The sequence below is a fragment of the Psammomys obesus genome, unplaced genomic scaffold (assembly GCF_907164565.1).
Source record: "Psammomys obesus unplaced genomic scaffold, mPsaObe1.curated_primary_1811, whole genome shotgun sequence".
Classification (NCBI taxonomy): Eukaryota; Metazoa; Chordata; class Mammalia; order Rodentia; family Muridae; genus Psammomys; species Psammomys obesus.
Window position 1 is genome coordinate 2,813,049 of NW_026596095.1, and position 22,421 is coordinate 2,835,469.

At 37.3% G+C, this 22,421-nt stretch overlaps 1 non-coding gene across 1 annotated transcript; it reads right to left on the reverse strand.

Moving 5' to 3' along the window:
- Positions 1–20,169: 20,169 nt before the first annotated feature.
- On the reverse strand, positions 20,170–20,300 carry LOC129692099 (small nucleolar RNA SNORA17). The gene has a single exon (XR_008722627.1). It is a non-coding gene; the product is annotated as a small nucleolar RNA SNORA17 (small nucleolar RNA).
- Positions 20,301–22,421: the final 2,121 nt, after the last annotated feature.

The window sequence follows — 22,421 nt, forward strand, 5'->3', positions numbered from 1 at the left end:
CAGTATTACATATTTGCAACACTTAATATTTCAGTTGCTTTGAGGTGAGTTTTGACTAAACATTCTATTTATAATAAAATGTAATTGTTATGTGTGGCTTTTCCTCAGGAAAATATAAAGAGACGTCTGATCACCCAACACAATTCACTAACAGAGTAACAAAATGATACCATTCAAGTTCAGGATGGTGGACCAATAAGCTTACTAGAAATACTTAAGGAATCAAGATAAGGGATTACTAACATAACCTAGGTAGCTCAAAGACAGCTGCATGATTACACCTCCCCTCCTTAATCATCCTTCAGGATCTCATGGTGAATAAAACAGCGGATGAAATTTCAAGTTAGAAATGTCACCAACCCCTCCTGCTACTGCTGAAGAATATGAATAGTCTCCTTACTGTAACTAGTGTTTGGCATTCTTGAAGACTTTAAGATCAAAGAACCATTCAACAATTCTAGTTTGGCAAAAAGTAAGTTTGTCAGAGTTAGTTATAGAAATACTATTAGCTCATTCTCCACACAGCTTCACCTCCAAAAAGTACCAACTTCTCACCAAACTCTTATTTTACATAGTTCTAAGTGGCAGCAAAACATGAGGCCTAGCAACAGAGTGCTATCTAGTATGAAACAACTGAAGTCACTATACTACAGGTTCAGACAGCATAAGCTGAAAACGTAACCAACTTCTAAAAAGGACCTGTGCTTATGTCATTCTATCCATGCTTTTATCAGGAATGTGCCACAAATACTGTCCAACAGTAAGGAAGATGGTCTGGTAAACAGAAGAGCTAATTGTTATCTTGAACTAGAAAGAGTTACTTTAGCTAGGGTTGAGAGGACTAGTTTTATTCCTCAGTAGAGGCCTAGTTATCTTTGCACTGTTCTGCTCATGCCTTGTTCACATCTAGGCCAAGGTACTGTGTAGGCCATGCCATAATTTTGCCTCGTGTTTACTTACCATGAATGTCATCTAGAGGAAGCAGCTATAAAACAATTGCTAGGTGAAACAAAATTTTAAATGTAATCAGTGGTGCAGCAACATAGCTAAAACACTGGAGGAATGTGGTTCAACTTTATGGGTTCTTAAATATATATTTTTATATAATATATATAAACATATTAAATATATTTATATAGAAATAATATTAAAATTTATATTTAATATACAATATATATTATATATTTTTTAGTATGTAATGCTAAGACAGTGTTTACCAAGGTAACACCCCACTCCAATAGAGTTGAATAATAGAGATCAAATCCATTATGAATGTTGTCCATTGAGACAAGATTTTTATTTTCGTTCATATATTGATTGATTACAATAAAAAATGTAGGATGTCCATTCATGAATTATTAATAAACTCATATTCTCACATTTGTTAGGTTACAAATGTCTGAAATGAAAGCAAACTATCTTAGGTATTCAGTGGCCCTCTGTTTATACCTGTTCATTTCATACATATATGTGGAGGAGGTAGAGAAAAACACAGAAAAAGATACAGATAGAAGGGCAGAAAGGCTTCTTCAGATCATAATTCTGATACCTCATTCTCACTAATGAGCATCAGGCTCACCGTCTTATAATGAAATAATATCTTGTGTATAATATTTACGGAAAGGTCAGAAAATGCAAAGTAGTATACAGAGAAAGCTTGAAAGAATGTCAGGTGTCACTTGGCCAGGAAGAAAGAAAGGAAATCTGGGTTTGCAAAGGGACACAAGGCAACTTATGAAAGTGAAAGCCATGTTTATTACCATGTGATTATACTAATGATACAATTTTTGTTTGGGTTACTTGTTTACTTGTCTACATGCTTGTTTTTGAGACTTGCCTTTACTCTATAAAGTCTGTCCTAGAATTCCCATTGTATCTCAAGGAACCTTGAACTCACTGTAGTCTGCTGTCTCAGCCTCACAGTTTCTGGGACTATAGACATGAAGTGCAGCCTCCACAATAGGTTAGTGTGCACAAGAAGCACACAGAGGCAGAGGTGTGGTCAACAACAGATATTCAATAATATGTTGTTACTACTTATCAAAAAAATGCAAACCAAAACACAATATGCAAAACACATACACATCATAGACAAACATAAAGAATATTTTTAAGTTTTAAATAGAATTATCATCTGATATATAATACTTTGTTTGAGCACTTACCTGAAGACAGCATGACCATGAAATATTACCATTCTTTTTTAATTTTTATTTTTATATCAATTACAGTTTATTCACTTTGTATCCCAGCTGTAGCCCTCTCCCCCACCCCTCCCAATCTCACCGTCACTCCCTCTTCTTCTCCTATGCCCCATATCATTCTTATTTTATTGAAGTACTTGTCATAATATGTACAAATGACCTAATGCTAACCGAGTAGACAATGAATAGATAAAGAATATGTATCATAGATATGATGCTATTGAGCCTTAAAAATAGAAATTATTCTTCAAAATAATGTCAGTGGCCCTAGACTGACATGCATTTCTGTGGTCATCTTGAGCCCATGTGCTACCTTAAGCTGGGACAGCAGCTCTGGCCTCTGCCCATTCTGGGAAGGTAGTGAGACTGCTCATCAGAATGGAATCAGAGCTCCTTTCCTAGTCTTTTCTTTCTGGGGAGCAGCTCTACTCCCAGCTTCTAGTTCTCAGCCTTGCGAGATACTTAGCTCCATACTCTGGCAAGTGGCTTCCGTCATTTAGCAGGCCTTATTGCACAGTCTGCATTAGTAAGGTTTATTTCTGATTCTATTTAGTGGGCAAACCCCAAAGGGCAATCTAGAGCTGTGATTTCATGTGACTCTCCACTACCTTTCTTGCTCAAAGGCCACTTATTTACAGGTTAGAAGCATTACCAGAAAATGAGTACCCATACTTTCCTGATTAAACTAATGCTCACAGTGTATATTAACACCATTCTTAGATAAATGACAATTCAAGCTTTTAAATTAAAAATGAAGACATACAGTTACTATTATTTTCCTATAAAATAATTGACAGGATGAACACCAAGAAATTTTCATGAGCCAACTTAAAACTGTGTAAAACCAAAAAATGTACTGAATATAAAATTCCAGCCTATGTAACAATGAATCAAATTTTTATGCACTGGTAATAAAAGTAGAACAATAATTTCAAAAACACATCTTGCACTGGAAAAACAAAGTACTGAAAATGTTTGCTAAATTATGTTAAAGCGTTCTTTGAAATTATCAAAGGGCCACCTGGATCAGTGAATTCTTACGTCGGTTAATATATTTTGATATCTGTATGTCTGGAGTCCAGGAATGAAGACTAGCTTCCTTCTTCCCGGCCCCATAGAAATATAACATATTTTAAATGCAGTCAATACAATTTTCTAGTATTATACCATGATTTGACCACCAACAGTTAAGTAACATGTATTTTCAATTATAATGAGGGATGTCTTCAATTTTCTTTGTAAATCAGTGGCATATTTCACTATTTACGTATAATTATAAAACCACACACACTTTTCTCAGTAGTGGAAATGATTACGCTTTCTATAATAGGCTTCCAAATGATGCATACATTTAGCAATCATAGCTAAATTTTTATGATTATAAGTGACAGATGTCTGTAGCTCGCAATCATTTTAACATGACATTTTCAATTATTATAGCTATATTGATGAAAGAAGATGAAGGCGCTCTCAGATGCCAAAGCCCATTATTTCAACTTTATATACAGCTGTCAAGGCCTAATAATTCCAAAAGGAGACAACTGTTCTGGAATAAAAATGCATAGGGAAGGTCCTCTTGGCAATTCGAAAGTAAATGTGATCTTGTGAATATAAATGATAAAAAGATGAGTCCAGATTTGGCTCTTCACTTTAGTTCTCCTTGAAAATGACTCTTTAACCTTAAAGTGAAGGAAAAAAAGTCAGACCATGGTGCTTACTACAACTTAACAATCTACCTATTTGCTCAAAAATTCTCAAGTGTATGATTCAGAATTTATGACTAAGAGTGCCAATGTTTGTTTTCTGAGTAAAAGCTCATTTCTGTTTTTCTTTGTCTAACACCTTTTCTTAGCAATGAGCAGATGAGTCTTCCTTTTTTCATTTTTTGTAAGGTAGTGATTTTAAAGAGCATGATTGAATCCTTGATATTTTATAGAATTCCTTTTATCACTGGCACAATTGTGACTTACTGAAAATTATCAGAAACCACTTGCATTGTAAATCACAATAAAATTGTCAAACTTACTTTTATCCATATTCTCTTTATTTTTTAAATCAGATTTATCCTTGGACAACATCACACAAACACAAAGACACACTGACCATGTCTTACCCTCTCCTACCATTCCTCTTAACATCTTTTCTCTAGATCTTTCTTTCTCGTTTATATCTGTATTCATTTCCTTTTGTGACCAATTTTGTTTAATCAGAGCTGTTTGTGTGACCATGCTTTTGCTGCTATCTTTGTAGCCTTGTGGGTTGAGCAGTGGGTAAATTACCACAATGACCCCTATCCCCAAGGATCTATCACTTGTTCAGTGGTAAAGGGAATGGCATCTTTAAGCCACTGTCATTTATGACTACTTGTTGGTAGGGCCAGTTCTTAGGACACAATAAACATAATCACATATGCTGTGAGTTAATGATTTCAGTGGTTGTAAGAGCCTAAAATGTCCAAGCGCTCAGTGTCCAAGAGAGTTCCCCAGTAATAGGAACAGGGACTGCCTCTGACATGAACTCATGGGCTGGCTCTTTGATCACCTCCACCTGAGGGGGAAGCAGCCTTACCAGGCCACAGAGGGAGACAATGAAGCTAGTCTTGATGAGACCTGATAGACTAGGGTCAGATTGAAGGGGAGGAGGACCTCCCTTATCATTGGACTGGGGGAGGAGCATAGAAGGAGAGTGAGGGTGGGATTGGAAGGGGCTCGGGGAAGAGGCTACAGCTGGGATACAAAGTGAATAAACTGTAATTAATAAAAATAAAATAAAAATTTTTAAAAAGGTATGTGTATTCTAGTCAGCTATAACTGAAATCCAGGACATGTCTGTATTCCAGCCAGATCATATAGACTTAGAAGGTTTTAAGACTTGATCCCTTGCCGGAGCAGCCATGTTGCTGGATTAAAATTCTTCTACACTAGAGAAAGACATTTTACAGCCATTCACCATGGCTGCTCAGTCTTGCAGCTGGTTGAGTGGATGTCTCACTAGGAAAAGACATACTTTTCCTGTGATTATGTGACATGTCAATTAAGAACTTCCACATGTGTTACTTAGTTACTGCACTGTGCAGGGAAAGAAAGTATTTATATATTTGAAACACTGATGTCTTCTAGACAATACTATAGATATAATGAAAATAATTTCTCTTGTTTTATAAGGTATACATGCAGTTTTTTTTTAATTTTTTCTTTGATGGGGTAGAAAATTTTTAGTTTTGTATATTACCTTGTATTTATATTGGCATGTGTTTCCTGAAATTTTTATAATATTCACAAATTCAGTGTCAAGTCTAACATAAATATTCTCCATGTTTATGTCCAGAATCAGAGAGCATCCTATGGTGTGTGTTTTTTATGCATAAATCTTTTTACCATTTAACTTGATTTTTTGTTCTTCATGTAGGATAGCTGACTCTTATAATAGCTGGAAGTATCAACACAGTAGAGTAACCTTAAAAGAGAAGAATCTAAGTTGAGGAATTTTCTCCATCAGAGTGGTATCTGGGCATGTCTTCAGGACCATTTTCTCAGTGTGGGAAGGCACAACCCACTGTGGGCAATGCTATCCATGAGAAGATGGGGCTGGGTTGTTCAATTAAACACTTAACTTTTATATTCAATTTTGTTGATTCTTCTTTGTTTTTATGTGTGTGGTGGTCTCTGTTGGTCTACAGGTTCACCACATGAGTGCAGGTATCACAGATACCAGAAGAGAGCATCAGAACATTGAAAACTGAAGTTACAAGTGACTATAAACCATACAATTTGGGTGCTGGGAACCAAAGTTGCATCTTCTTGCAAGAGCAGCAAGTGCTTTTAAACACTGAGCCATCCATCCTATCTTAAGAAAAACCCATGATGTTTTTCGACTGTGTTCCCACAAAAATCTTTTATAATAATTTTTGGAAATTTTTTTTTTAAATTATAAGGAGCTGATACTCCAACCAAGGACCATGCACGGAGATAACCTAGAAACCTTAGAACCCCTGCACAGATGTAGCCCATGGCAGCTCAGTCTCCAAGTGAGCTCCCTATTCATGGGAACAAGAACTGTCTCTGATATGAACTCAGTGGCTGGCTCTTTGATCACCTCCCCTTAATGGGGGAGCAGCCTTGCCAGGCCACAAAAGAAGACAATGCAGCCAGTTATGATGAGATATGATAGGCTAGGGTCAGATAGACGGGGAGGAGGACCTCTCCTATCAGTGGACTTTGGGAAGGGCATTGGAGGAGATAAGGGAGGGAGAGAGGGTGGAATTGAGAGGGGATGAGGGAGGGGGCAACAGCAGAGATACAAAGTGAATAAACTGTAATTTATTAAAAAATTAATTAAGTAAAATTAACAAAGAGCTTATAAAGGGAATTATAGAGAGAATTATTAACGGCTTTTGTTGAAACATAGCCCAACAGCGGAGAAAAACAAAACAAAACAGTGTTTGGACCTTAGTTTCTTCAAAAACACAAAGCTGTTCTTTCCCCTTCCAGGTGTACCTAATCGAAATGGGTTTACTTCAGATTATTCATTTCAACTGGCTATTTTTATTTATTTACTTACCTCCTTGGAAAAACAAGCTTTTTTCCTGTGCAGCTTTTCTACCTCATGTGGCTTGTCTTTGTGATGGTACACGTATGGAACTCCTCTTAACCCTCAGAGTATAAATTGTCTGACGCTCTGAAAAAAGTTGGCTGTTGCCTGGGACTTTAGTCCTCATTTATCAGCTATATTTTTCCATGTCCCATCACCTCTAGAGTAACCAACTGGCATTGGATTTAAATTACTGTAATTCTGATAAAACCAAATTAAATCTTTTTAAACATTAAGATGATTGTGTTGAATCATGAGCCGTAGCTTGAGTGAGAAAGTGTAAGACTCATCGACTGGGAGCTCCAGCTGCACAATAGTTGATTATTTACCAGTAGCGTCTGCTGATGAGACATACTGGCATCTAAGATTAATTTTAACAGATAATCATCAAATGAACTAAGCAGAATAATGAAGGGGATTCTGGTTAAAGAACCCTCTGACTGGTGAATTGTATATTTTATGATAAAGGAATGTAATACAGAAACCAGATAAATGCCTGCTTAATTATTATAGTAGTTAGGTAGACAATTAATACAGAGGTTAGGGAAAGGTATGTTTTGGAGAAATTAGTATTGCAACTATACAAATACAGAATTCTGTTTATTATATCCTGAGCTATTTATGGTTCAAGAGAAGAAATGTTGAACACATATATTCAAATATAAGGCCCAGGAGATATTACTGTACAAACATGTAAAGAATGAGGAGGAATAAAAATATCTAGATAGAAGATATAAAGATAATCCTGCAAAAATAAACAAATAATGTGAACAAAACAATCAAGCAAGCAAACAAACAAACTATGCCATCACTCTGGGACACTGGAATCGTCTGGGGTTTGATTGAACTGTCCAGTGATACTCCATTGGAAAAAACTAATTTTCTCTTTCCCAGAGTCATAAATTGCAAGTAATTTCTTAGGTCATGGTGGTTGTGTGTTTTAATATTTGTTTTAATTTTTATTGAGAGAGAGAGAGTATGGGTGACTAAGAAGATGGGAACAATCTTGGAGGATTTTGGGAAGGGAAAGAATATGATCAAAATATACTTTATGAAAATAAATTTTAAAACAGGAATGAAGAGAACGTATATAATGATGCCGAGAAGAGTAAAAAAAATGGGACTTTAGAAAATTTCAGGAATGAAATGTTTCGGCCCTGATTGAAAAATCATTGGTCCCTATCTACCTATTTATCATTTTATATATGCTATGATGTAAACAGAAAACGAGAACTGTCTCATAAAAAGGTCAGTGGATATATTAGGAATTGCTGGCAGATTTCCATCACAGAGCAATCCCACATCAAACCATCACAGAAGGGTCCCTAAAATGAAAGGAAATATAAAATTACACAGAATGATTAGGGCAAAGCAGTGTGACCTGAAAGATTGAAAAAAAAATCAAATCGTGTCTGGCTTTTCTTAAGTCAGTTATATCAAGAATACACTGTAAGTCACCATAGAAAGTCTTAAAACAGATGTGACATGATCCATGATATCCTTTATAAACATATGCCATGGTTCTGGAGAGTCGATGCATTCGTTTGGGAAAAAATATCAATCAGGCTTGCTCTTTGACATCATGTAGACAACATAACTGGTTGATTGACTATTTCGTATTTTCATCTCATAGTTTTGACGTGTACATACACAAACTCTAATTTAAAATGGTATTTTTAGCATACCTACTTTAGTCATAATTTATGGCATTTGTATTAATGCTAATATCTATTACAAATTTTACGAGCATGCATATGAGTGCATCTCTCTCTATATATGTCCGTGTTTGTTACATTTTTAATTAAATTTTATTTTTTACATTAGTTACATTTTATTCGCTTTGTATCTCAGCTGTAACCCCCTTACCTCATTCCCTCCTTCTTCATCTCCTCCCATGCCCCTCTCCAAGTCCACTGATAGGGGAGGTCCTCCTCCCCTTCCATCTGACCTTGTATGTTATATTTTTAAGAAAACAAATGTAGCAAAAACATATTTTTTAACTTTTTATCATTATTATTTTTTATGTTTTTATTTTAATCACAGGTCATTCACTTGTATCCCAGCTATAGACCCCTCCCTCTTTCCCTCCCAATCCCACCCTCCCTCCCTCATCTCCTCCCTGCCCCCTTCCAAATTCACTGATAGGGGGGGTCCTCCTCCCCTTCCATCTGATCCTAGCTTATCAGGTATTTTCAGGACTTTTAAAATATCATTAAAAGAAAAAAAAAAACCACAAAAATGTTGAAACTTCTCAGAACTATGATCATGAACTTTGTTTTATAGTTCAATTCAAGACTTTCACTACATTCTGGGTTCTTCTTTCTTCCACCATCTTCCACCATTTTCCACGTCTTTAATTTTTCCTTTCAACCGCCTAACACTAAATATGGGGTGGGGGGGGGATAGAGATGTTAGGTCAGAAATTCCTCTATAAAATCAGGTGTTGAAAAAGAGGCATCCTTATAATTAGACTACTTCCTGATGAATATGGGCATAAAGCTCTTTCGGTTAAGTTTAATTTTCACTGTCAGAATATCTAATTTCTTCTTGTTGTTCTCTTTGAGCATGATTACTTAACAAACCACAACCAACAGCAACCACAAACCATCAGCCAACAACCAATCAACAATCCAACTCAACTCTCAGAGCCCTAGCATTTATATATCTATAGGCCTGTTTTTTTTTTTTTTTTTCATCAAATATACTTTATTTGGGGTTCTTAAGTTTCCTTCCAATCTTCTACCAATCTTAGGTAAGAGATTAGTAAGGAACAGGGCTGTAGACCTCTTTCATTTATTTCTTGCTGATTAAGGTCAATTGATCTTTAGGGGATTGACAAGCTCAGTCATCAGGATATCAGCAATCCAGTCCAAAGGCCAACACCAAGCAGCAAAAGGACTCAGATGATCAGGACAAGTCAGCCAAATTGCAAATATCAATTAGAAGACTCAGAGAAGTTCTCTGGAAAGCCTCTTTCTGTGAAGTCATGTGTTGAAGCTGGAAGATCAATGCAATGATGTCAATTCAAAAAGTGAAATCTCACTGTGTGTGGGTCTCTATATATGTCCTCTCCTCAGAGTCCACCCACAGGTGTTCTCTGCTGACCAAAGTATACCCCTTCTCATCTGAGAACTCACAGCAAAACAGCACATGCCCTCTCACAAGCCAACCTAGGCAAAACACCATGTGCCCAGTTTATAGCAAAACATCATACGACAAAATTTAGTTTTCAAAGAAACCAGAAACTTCCACTTCATTTATCCTCTGAAAAGTCCCCAGAAGTCCCAATGTCACATAATTGCAGAAACTATCTGCAGCTGGCAAAATCACACCTTTGCTAGAGCATGAGGCAAATCATAGTTAGCTGCTGTGAAACAGCCCCATATCCCTACACGTGGGATTAAAACAAACCATATTCTTATAATACTTCTGTGTTTTTTAAAAAACAAAATTCTAAATTTCTTACAAGAGATATAGAGTAAGGTATGTTTTATCTCCACAGGTCTGAAGTAGGTTGTACTTCCTACTCTATAACCATTGAATATTACATTCAGATAGTCAGACCATACAAATTTATTCTTAGTGTATTTTTGCATAAATTCCAGTATGCATGAAACAGACTTATATTTTCTTAAATTATGTAGAGAAGTCTTATTTGTACAGTATATTATAATGAACATAACAAATTTTAAAAAGCACTAAAAAGGAGAATGTATTCCGATTGGAGCTATGATGCTTATTTGATTCTATGCTAAAATGATAGACAAAAATATGAAGAAATAAGTTTTCAGCACTTAAATTTAGTAAGGCAGGAAAATGCTGGGGTTTCTTACTGTAATGATGTCCCTTATGAGCATACTACGTTCCATATTAAGCAGTGGGATTGTATAGAATAGGGCAAGATTGGATTTGCTCACTGCAGGTCACCACTGTTCCTTTCCTTTTCTATCTGCTCACAATATTAATGAACTAAGTATTTTGCCTGAATTTCCTGTCAATGAAATATCACAAAACAAGGTATTGAAATAGAAATAATGTTAGTTAGTATATCTTTCCCCCCCGTTATTTCAAATGATTGCCCTCTAAAACTTTGAGCTAAAGTTCCATCTGATTATGTAGACTTAAAAATGGTAAGCATGGTTTAATAAATAAAGCACAGAGCCATAATACAATTAAGGTGCATGGATGCTAGGAAGTAAACGTTTGCTCACTGTAAGCATATCAATGAGCCTTAATACTCTATTTATTCAAGACAGTAGATAAATAAAGTATATAATGTATTCTACTTTTTTTCTGAAATTGCTCTTGGTCCCTAATTACTGCTCTATATCCCAATAAACCTTAACATTAAGATGTCCAACTAGCACAAGTTTATAGTATATATATTGGCATAATAATTAATGATAGCACCTTTCTCTCACAAAAGTATCCTAGTTCAGATGATTAAATGTATGATGATCTGTTTGTGATGGTTAATGCCTTCTCTGGTGTTTCTTTTGGACATTAATTATAATTTACTTTTTGTTTAGGAGAGTGGTTATCCTCATGGCTCTGTGAGTTAGATTTCATAGCCTTCATGTCTGGGAAATATTCAATTCACATAATATTTCCCTTTTTATTTTTGAAAGAAGGTGATAAAGCATATCACTGGTAGCACATGGAGATTTTATCCTTAGATTTTACGGTGCTAATTGGCAGGTGCTGTACCTCCTAAAACGTTCAGAGTCCATGCAAATGATATAACCACCAGATGAGACTTGTCCAACAACAACAACAACAAAAAAATTGCAAAAGACATTCCCTTCTGTCTCCTTAGAAATTAGCCCCAATGATCCCTTCTACATGCTATTTTTTACGGTGATAGAAGGAGCTGGATTGAAAAGAAATTACAAACCAAATACTTAGCCCCTTGAAACTTCCCATAAATGTTTATTACCCAGAACTAACAATATCAATATCCAATTCATGATGATGGTAGTGATGTGTTGTGGTTTGACTAAGAATTGACAGCCCATAGCTCATTTTTTTTTAATGTTTAGTCAGTAGGAGGTAGAACTGTTTGGAAAGTATCAAGAGTTGTGGTCTTGTTAGAGTGGCTGTAGCCTTTTGGTAGGAGGTGGGTCCCCGAGGGTGGGCTTTGAAGTTTTAAAAGCCTTTCATAGTCCAGAGTCTGTCCGTCTGTGTGTCTGTGTGTGTGTCCGTCTGTCTGCCTGTCTCTCTGTGCCTGCTGCCTACATATCAGGATGCAAAGCCCTTCCTATCTTTGCTTCCACCACTATATGTTTCTGCTTCTACTATGACGGTAACAGACTTAACTTTTTGAAACTGTCAGCAAAGTCCCGATTAAATGCTTCCTTTTATAAGAGTTGCCTTGGTCATGGTGTCTCTTTACAGCAATAGATCACTGACTATATTTAAATTTTAAACATAGAATGCGCATGTATGTATTCTGTATATGAATATGATAATATGGGGCAACTATGAAGGTTAATTATTATAAGCTTGTTTGGATGAGAAACAAATAACTGGGAGATTAGTGCAACACAGCTGCAGTCGTGTGTATACAATGAGATCCTGAAGTCTCTGACCGAATAGACGGTTGGATGTTTCAGAAATCCCAAATATGATGCTATTGTTGGACATAGTGAAATGTAAGACAAAGGGAGTTGCTAAGTCTTGCCCAGTTTCTCTTACTAAATCTTCTTTCCTACGTTTACTGACCATGGTAATATTAACTCTTTGCTTGGTCATATCCTTCCTGCTAAGTCAGACTGAAGTGTCAAGTTTCCAGAAGTAACCTATGTTATAAGCATTTTATATTTGTCTTTGATACTTAGTCTCTTGTTTCTGCCATTAATTGTATAATATCCTCAGCCAATACAACTTAAAACGTTGATACTCTTTTTTTCTCCTTTTTCTGCTTATGTTAGTATGTTAACTACAAAGATGGTTTAGTAAGGATTTTTATTTCTGTAATAAAACATCACAACCAAATCTTCTGCTTTGAGAAGTAATTTTGTTTCTTTGATAACCTCGCCTTTCTGATACATTTAGAAGTGACATTGATTTTTCAGTTCACTTAGCTTTATTCTTGCCTTAAGAATGGTAATTACAGTATGGTTAGCTTGTATTATATGGCTAGTATATATTCACTTCAACTTCAAGTGAATATTAGACATATAATACAGGATAACCGTACTACAATCCATAGACCTAAAGAAGCTAAGTAACAAGGAGGATACTAGGGAGGATGCTTAATTTTCATTCAGAAGAGCAAATAGAATTGACACCAGATATAGTTGAAGAGAGAAAATAGGATGGGAGCCTACCATAGATGTCCTCTAAAAGACTCCACCCAGCAGGAGATTGAAGCAGATGCTGACACTCACAATCAAACTTTGGGCAAAGCACGAGGCATCTTATGGAAGAATGGGGGATAGAAGGACCCAAAGGGGACAGAAACTACACAAGGAGACTAGCAGAGCCAACAAATCTAGGCCCAGAAGGGCCTGCAGGGACTGATGTTCCAACCAAGGACAATGTATAGAGAGGACCTCCCCCCCTGCTCAGATGTAGCCAAAACACAGCTCAGTTTTCAAGTGAGTATCCTAGTAAGGGGAACAAGGGCTGTCTCTGACATGGACTCTGTTGATCTGCTCTTTGATTACTTCCTCCTGGTGGAGCAGCCTTGCCAGGTCACAGAGGAAGAGGAAGAGTTCTGATGAGACTTGATAGGCTGGAGTTAGTTGGTAGGGGAGGATGACTCCTCTTTTTGTGTGGGAAAAAGAAGGAAGAAGGAGAGATGAGGTAGAGAGCTATGATTGAGATATAAAATGAATAAATTTTTAAAAATTAGTGCAAATTTTAAAAAGTAATTACAGCTTCCAAGCTTGTTCTTCTAAGACCTGTTATTTTCTTTTCCACTTTACTAATAAAAAAATGTACACTCACTTTTCTAGAACAACCTGAGTATTTGATCTAGGTAAGTACCTAGTACGTTTTGAATTTTATCCTCTAGCATTTAAGGTTTTTCTAGGAAAGCTAGATTCTGTGTATTGTCGTCCCTGCTTATCTTGACAGTCTGCTTCCTTTGTTTTTTTCAATAAAGCTTATTTCCTTTGCTGTCTTAGTCTTTTTTTTTTCTTCCCTAATCATTATTGGTGAGTAGCAGGCATTGGGATTTTCGGAATATAAATATGTAATTAAATTATAATTATACAATTAATTATGTTATATAATTATGGAAAGTTTAAAGGATATACTCAGAGAAGATTGAGCCTCCTAGCAGAAAACTGCCGGGAGAAAAAGTCCTTTTAGGAACAAACATCTGGAGGAGGTTAATAAAAACATGGAAGATGCAGGCATCTTACAAAATGCCTGATCTGGAGTCCTGATTGCAGACCCCAACTCTGTTTCCTCTTCCATTCTAAATGGTGAAGTTGGCCCACTTCAGGCTCGGATATTTTTCCTTTGAATTCTCTCCATTTCAGCCTTGACATTCCAGGACAGTGAATTCTTGGTCTGCCCTAAGGACGAATCTCGGCTAACATCAGCCTCCATATTATACCTCTTGCACACATTTTAAAGTTGTTTGTCAGAAAAACTTGGTTTTCTTTAAATATATGAAATGAAGTTTGTTAATCTCCTCCATATTTATATTGCGGTTGAATGGAATTCTTCAGTTGTATAAAGTAGATCTTGCATAACTATTTATGTTATATACAAACATATGAGTTGATATTTGAGAAAATAACTCGTTTAAACTTATTGATAGAGGAAACTATGAAACTATTCAATATAATAATGTTTCTTCTTCTTTGTCCCAAACCCACATTACAGTTATTTTCTTAAGTTTATCACAACAAGGGTTGGGATAGCAAATAATTCACTGTCATAAACCTCAATAGGTAATTGGAAAGATCTATTGCTAAGAGAACCTTGTCCTTTCCACAAAGAGCTGAGCTATTAATGCTGTCAACATTCATATATTCTGTCATCTCAAAAAAGTTATTAATGTTGAACTGACCTCATAAACAATTGAAGAGGTGAAGATTACTTATAATAATGGGTAAGTTCTGTTCCAATACAAATAAATGCTTGAAAATTATTAATCATACCTAACAATGCCATTGTATAAAATGTGGAGAAAGATTTAGATGAGTAATTTGGAATTTCTGATAAGTAATCCTCAATTTCTTGAAAAGAGGCAGTACAAGATTTGACTATCAGTGCCTTACTCCAAGGTAAGACTTCTAACAGAAATATATTCCTCCACTAGTGGACCATATTGTCAGTGTAATGTTGATTCTGCAAAGAATTAACTCCTCTTGCAAACGGACCTCACATCTCCAGAGACATGAACATTTAAAGTTATGTTGATTAATTTTTGTCATTGAAATGCAAATCAAAACGACCCTGAGATTTCACCTTACACCCATCAGAATGGCCAAGATGAAAAACTCAAGTGATAGCACATGCTGGAGAGGTTGTGGAGAAAAGGGAACCCTCCTCCATTGCTGGTGGGAATGTAAACTGGTTCAACCACTTTGGAAGTCAATCTGGCGCTTTCTCAGACAACTAGGAGTAGTGCTACCTCAAGACCCAGCTATACCACTCCTAGGTATATACCCAAAATTTGCTCAAGTACACAACAAGGACATTTGTTCAACCATATTTGTTGCAGCTTTATTTGTAATAGCCAGAACTTGGAAACAACCCAGATGTCCATCAACGGAGGAATGGATACAGAAGTTGTGGCATTTTTACACAATGGAATACTACTCAGCAATCAAAAAGGAGGAAATCATGAAATTTGCAGGCAAATGGTGGGATCTAGAAAAGATCATTCTGAGTGAAGTATCCCAGAAGGAGAAAGACAAACTTGGTATATACTCGCTTATATAGACCTACAAGATATGATAAACATAATGAAATCTACACACCTAAAGAAGATAATCAAGAAAGTGGACACAGGCGAAGGTGATTAATCCTCATTTAGAAAGACAAATGGGATGTGCATTGAACTTATGACAGGAGTCTATCACAAAAGGCATCTGAAAGACTCTACCTAGCAGTGTTTCAAAGCAGACACTAAGACTCATAACCAAACCCTCGGCAGAGTGCAGGGAATCATATGAAAGAAGGGAAGTTAGTATGATATGGAAAGGATAGGAGCTCTACAAGGACCAAATATATCCGGGCACAGGGTCTTTTCTGAGACTGACACTCAACCAAGGACCATCTATGGATATAACCTAGAACTTCTGCTCGGATGTGGCCCGTGGTAGCTCAGTAACCAAGTAGTTTTCCAAAGTAAGGGGAACACGGACTATTTCTAACAGGATCTCAAGGGCAGGCTGTTTGACCCCCCCCCCCCCAGGGGAGGAGCAGTCTGTTAGGCCACAGAGGAGGACTTTGCAGCCAGCCCTGAAGATACCTGATAAAACAGGGTCAAATGAAAGGGGTGTGGGGTTGGGGAGGGAATGAGGGAGCGGGATACAGCTGGGACACAGAGTTAACAAAATGTAACTAAAAAGAAAAATAAAATTAAAAAATAAAAAATAAAAAATAAAAAAAATACATATACTACAAAAAAAAAAAGAAGCAATGTAAAGACAGGATGTTCATAGTATTGAATAAGCTCTATCAGGGCCAAAGGAGGGGCAAATGGCACCTGTCACAAGCATGGCAGCAGCAATGTGAGGTGGCTGCATTCATCCATCGGCAGCCAGGAAACAAAGATAAAACAGGACACAGAAGCACTGGGAAGGAATTAGGCAGGCTTCAATCTCTAAATGTTTGCCTCTTGTTCATTTCCATCTATTAAATATTCCCAAACTTTCTCAAGGCACTAATACCAGTTAGGGACCAACTGTAGAACCATAACTTTGTGGAAGACATTTTGCATTCAAACCATAGCGTCAGTAATATGGTTATTTGAGTTTTCTCTTAAATTAAGTAACCGCAGTTGTGCAGAATGTGCTGTGCAATATTTACTTTTTTTATTTTTGAGGTTTTTTTTTTTTAGGTTACAAAATTTGAAGAACGATTATTAATTTTAAGATTATAAAAGATTATATTATTTCATGCGCAGCTCACATAGGTATCAATAATTTGTCATTAATTCTATTCCATATTCACTGTAATTTACCATAAGAAAAACGAATGCTCATTAGGTGATTGTGGTGACACATCCTTGTAATCCTAGCACATAGGAAGTCAGGGAAGGAATATGAAAAGTTCAGTATTATCCTTTGCTACCTAAATAATTCAAAATCAGTCTGAGCAACTAGCACGAGTCCATGTCACAAAACAAATAAAAATAAACCCAAAAGTGAATATGAGTACATTGAGCTTTATGGAATCAAAGAATAAGAAATTCTGATAAGTGTTATTGGATTCATTTAACATTAATATAAAATTAGTCTTCAAAATTCAGGATGTTTAGAAAAATAGAAAATTGTAGAGGTTATTATGTTCACAATAAATGCCAGATATTAATGAAAGCAGGTAAAGGTCCTCTACCACCGAAAACATTAAATAACTTAATAATAAGAACACTTTCTTATATCTCCATTGAATCAATTGAGAAATAAAAGCCATTAGAGAAGAAGTGAGTGACCGACTTATAAAGTAACGAAACACACACGTTATTAAAATTTTATTTTTTCCTAGCCAGATACAATAGGGAAATATGAAAACTAAAGAGCCTACATTAGTACTCTCAAACAAGTATTCTCTCAGAAAATCCTTGACAGGGTATTTCCTTGACAGGGAAGTTGAGGCATGAAGCTAAGTGTTGCTCTCTACCAGTTTTAAATGCTTTGATGGGGAACTCTGGGGTTTGCTGTTTAGGGCTATAAAAAATCAAATGATAAACCATGTTTTAGGATGAAGTCACGATAATAATCAATTAAATTACTTTAGGCACTCTTTGTTATCCACATAGTAAGAATAATTTTGAGAAATGTTCTAGAATTATGAGATTTATTTTTTTAATATCCTAATTTTTTTAAATTTTTTATTTAACTTTTATTAATTACACTTTATTCATTTTGTATCCCCCCATAAGCCCCTCCTTCCTCCCCTCCCGATCCCACCCTCCCTCCCCTTTCTGCATGCATGCCACTCCCCAAGTCCACTAATAGGGGAGGTCCTCCTCTCCTTTCTGATCTTAGTCTATCAGTTCTCATCAAAAGTGGCTGCATTGTCCTCTACTGTGGCCTGGTAAGGCTGCTCCCTCCTCAGGGGGAGGTGATCAAAGAGCAGGTCAATCAGATTATGTCAGAGGCAGTCCCTCTTCCCATTATTATGGAAACCACTTGGACACTGACCTGCCATGGGCTACACCTGTGCAGGGGTTCTAGATTTCATTTTCTTGGTAATTTAATATGTGAAGTTGGTTCTATTTTGCATGTTTACATTACATAGATCATAAAGATTGCTTTCTGTCAAATAAGCTGTACAGAATTCTTACCAGATATTTCTCTGGTTTTATTGTTATCTTGGCAACTGGTTCTTTTTATTTTTGTAACCATAAAAATAAAAAAAATAAGCTGTAAAATGTCTTATATGTCACCAGTGAAATTTTTTATCTAAATAAATAAATAACATTACAGGAAGTTAGAGTCTTTGGAACACATAGCACGAAATGAGGTGTCTTCATCAAATCCCTTCCTTCGGAGCTCAGGGAACCCTGAAAAAGAGGAGACAGAAAGAACATAAGACCCAGAATAGACAGAGGACAACAGGAGAACAAGACCCTCTGAATCAACTAAGCAAGCTCATGTGAATTCACAAAGACTAAAGCAGAACCTTCATTGAGACTCCTCTTGAATACCCTGGTGTCTCCCTGGAAATCCTGTAGTTTTGGATCTGTAGGGCCGGCCCTTTTATGTACTCCGACAGTTCATTAGTGGTGTAGCTGTTGATCAATGTGGGACAATTCAAAACCCTGAATCTGGGCTGAGAGGTCTCTGAGCTGGTCAGTCCACTGGCTCTCTTGCTCCTATGCACTGAGGGACAGCTCGCCAGCAGCCTCCACAATTAGGCCCACCTCTCCCCTGCTGCCCTGGTGAGGTACAGGGCCTGCTCTACAAGGGAGTGTTGCAGCCAGTGCCTAACAAGGCCCGTTCTCCCCCTTTCATGACTCTGGTGCCAGCTCTCCTGCCTGCTGCTGGTGACAGGGAGTAAATGGATGTGAAAGGCTCTCTCTCACACACACTGGTGGCACTGCTGCATAGCAGACAAGAGGCAGCGCTGGCTCACCCACAAACACACCCTAGGGGCCAGCTTGCCTGCAATCCCCACATCATCACCTCAATTGTGCTGCCAAGGTGAGTTTGTTACAGGGCCTGCTCTCCGGAGTGCTGCAGGTTTGAGGAAAGACCAGCTCTCCTGCTCTGATGACCTTGGTGGCAGCTTTCCTGCTTGCTTTAGGTGGCAAGGAGATGCATCCCTCTCCCTTGCCCATCTCACCTCAGAGCAGACAAGTGGCAGGGCTAGCTCTCACACACCCACGCCCCCGAGGCAGGCTCAGGCGTGCCCCTGCTATCATGGATCAGCTGTAGTGTGCTGTTCAGGCAAAATGCAAGCCCCCCTCTACCAAGCGCTGCAGCTGGTGAAAGGCAGGGACAACTCTCCTACTCTCATGACCCTAAGGGCCAGGACTCCCACCTGTCAAAGGTGTGAGGGGTGAGGTGAAAGGAGGGTATCTCCGCCATATTCACATCCTCTCGCAGGAGATGTTTAGCTGGTCCATGCATATCCTCAGGACTGGCCCACTTGCAACTCCAGCCATGTGCCGAGCCTGCTCTCCTGAGGACAGCAGCTGGCTGGGGCGAGGTCAGTCTTCCTGCACTCAGGCCTCCAGAGCCATTGTCCAGGTGAGTGGTGGGCCCAGTTCTGCACAGTCCTCAGATATGTGTCCCCCCAAGGAACAGCAGCTCAGACCAGGAACATCAACAAAGCCCTGCTTCTGCAGAGCCAAAACCTTGATCTCAGAATAGGCTAGGACCCAACTGTCCTCCCAGGGAGCATCACTGGCCACTCACATCAGGCTGATCCTCACTACCATCGAGTCTGCAGGTCTGACTCTCTCCATTGTGTGTGGGCACAACTAAAGGATGTACCCACACCTTTCTGTTTCCGTGTCTTCACTTGCTCTTCACAGTGATGCCCGGGGTCTCTGACTGTCTGGAGTCTTCTAATGAGTAGTCTCAACAGTGCTGTGCTCCTCGTGTGTCATAGCATCAGGCAGGGGGCCCCTGGGCATGGCTTGCCACCTCAGGCCTGGACAGTGCCTAGACAGTGGTCATTTCAGCACTAGCTCCCTGACACTGGTCTGGTGGTCATCTCCGCCTTGATTTTTTCAGGGAACGTTAGGCTACTAACCATTCAGATGTCCACAGGTCAGAACACAGAGCATAGACATGGCCTCTCTCCTCTCTGCCGCACCTGGCACACATGTAACACAGCAGCCACACCTGTCCTGCCTCCAGGAGCAGGAAATCCTGGTACTTTCAAGTTTAAAAAAAAAAAAAAGTATGAAAACTTCTACTGTACTTAATATGAAAAATTAAATCTTAAGGAATTGCTTAATGTTTTTCTAAAATGTGTTCCAAATCAAACTTTATTTTCAAGTCCTACTCAAATATATATTAAACAAAATTACAAATAATATACTTTAACTGTATTGTAGCTTTAAAAGGCCAACAATCAATTTACAGCATAATCACATTTTATTTATCTTATTTTGCCCACAGTTTTACTATGCCAATTACTAAAGTATTTTATCCTGATTTCAAATTTCTTTGTAAAGTAATAATACACATAATTTATTACAGAAGAATAATTCAGTAGACACATTGATTGACTTTTAAATAACCACAGGCTGATCATGTCCTTGATAACTTGTCAGTTTAGCCTAGAGCTGGTGAAAATTTTCTGTTACTTGATAAATAACCTCATGGAGCTCTTTGGAAAACAAACATTAATCAAATGACTCACATGACCAAATCTTACTTTCTTGGTTTTTACTTCATGATTATTTCCACATTTATTTTTCTTTCCAGTGTACTGAGCCAGATTTTTTTTTTTCTGAGAAGAACATCTTAAAGATTGTGGTTTCTGAAGGAGGACCTCATGAAATAGAAATCCAAAAATCCTGTTACAATAATTTCTTAAGTCTCCCTAACTTCTAAGTAATGTTTTCTGTGATGTTACCCTGTAGAATATGAAATAATTAGTAACGGAGGTATCCATTTCTTGTTTCAAATGCAAATCTTATCAGTAAACCCTTAGAAAGCTAGATTTCACACCAACATTTCCAAAAGCCTTCTATTTCAGATGTAGATCATTCTTTTTTTAAGAATGTATTTTACCCAGTCTTTAAAAAATTTATACTTCTATACAATGTATCTATTTCAAGGAATCTCCAAGACCCCCTTTCATCTTTTCACCTTTAACAGGTTTTGCCTGCTGGGACGATGAGTGAACATGTTGACTTGACTTTGTGCAGGTAACCACAGCAACAGTGAGTTCACGAGTGTGAAAGGCCATGACAAGCTCAGAACACAGCTCTTCACAGCACTCTCCCTTTCCATCCTCTGGTTCTTAGAGTATTTCTGAATTCCCCTTAGATATTGGATGGGTTGGTACAGGAACGATTCCTAAAATACTGAATGATAAAAATGAGGTTCTCTATGAATGGATAAAAGCAGTTTGTGAATTGAAAGTGTTACGTAAATAAAAAGCAATTTAAAACTTAAAACACAATGGGCATTATCATTAGTAAATTACCAAGTTGGAAGTGTTATATACTTTCACTTGTCAGCATAGATTGTAGTACATGTTAATTCTTATAAAGTTAAAATTTTGAATATGAGTCCTCAATATGAATTAATTCATCTCAAGAAATTTTTGCACACAGAATATATTAATTTTTTAAGAATTAAGAAAGGGAAATGGTAAATTAGAAGCCAGAAGAAGGAAAGTGGAAAACAGGTAGCATAACAGGAGATACAAGTAAAGAAAAGTGGAGAGCTCTATTCCAAACATGGCACCTGCACACAATTCTGGAGTTGAATATTGAAATGAGTGTTTTGTTATATAGCCTCATTTTGATTTTAAAAGTGGATTATTGATTTTAATACCAATTTAATGAATCCTTCCATTTTCTTTTATACGTATTAGGTATTAGTGTACTTAATTATTTATTTATCATCTTTTTTTTTTTTTTTCAAGACAGGGTTTTTCTGTGTAGCATTGAATGTCATGGACTTGCTTTGTAGACCAGGCTGACCTTGAACTCATAGCAGACCACTTTCCTCTGCCTCCTTGAGTTCTGGAATTAAAAGTGTATGCCACCACGTCCAGCTTAGTGCACTTATTTTGACACTTCTAGAGTTCCCCCAAATGGCCAGCTTTAACAGAAGTTTTGTTAATAGCATGTTCCTGAACTAACTCCAGTTCATCTAGGGAGTCAGTGGTTTTGAATAAAGAGCTAGTAGCTGTAATTAGACACACCCATGAAAAGAGGATTTTTTAATTAAAGTTTTATTTTTTAATATTAGTTACGGTTTATTAACTTTGTATCCCAGCTGTAGCCCCTTCCTTCATTCCCTCCAA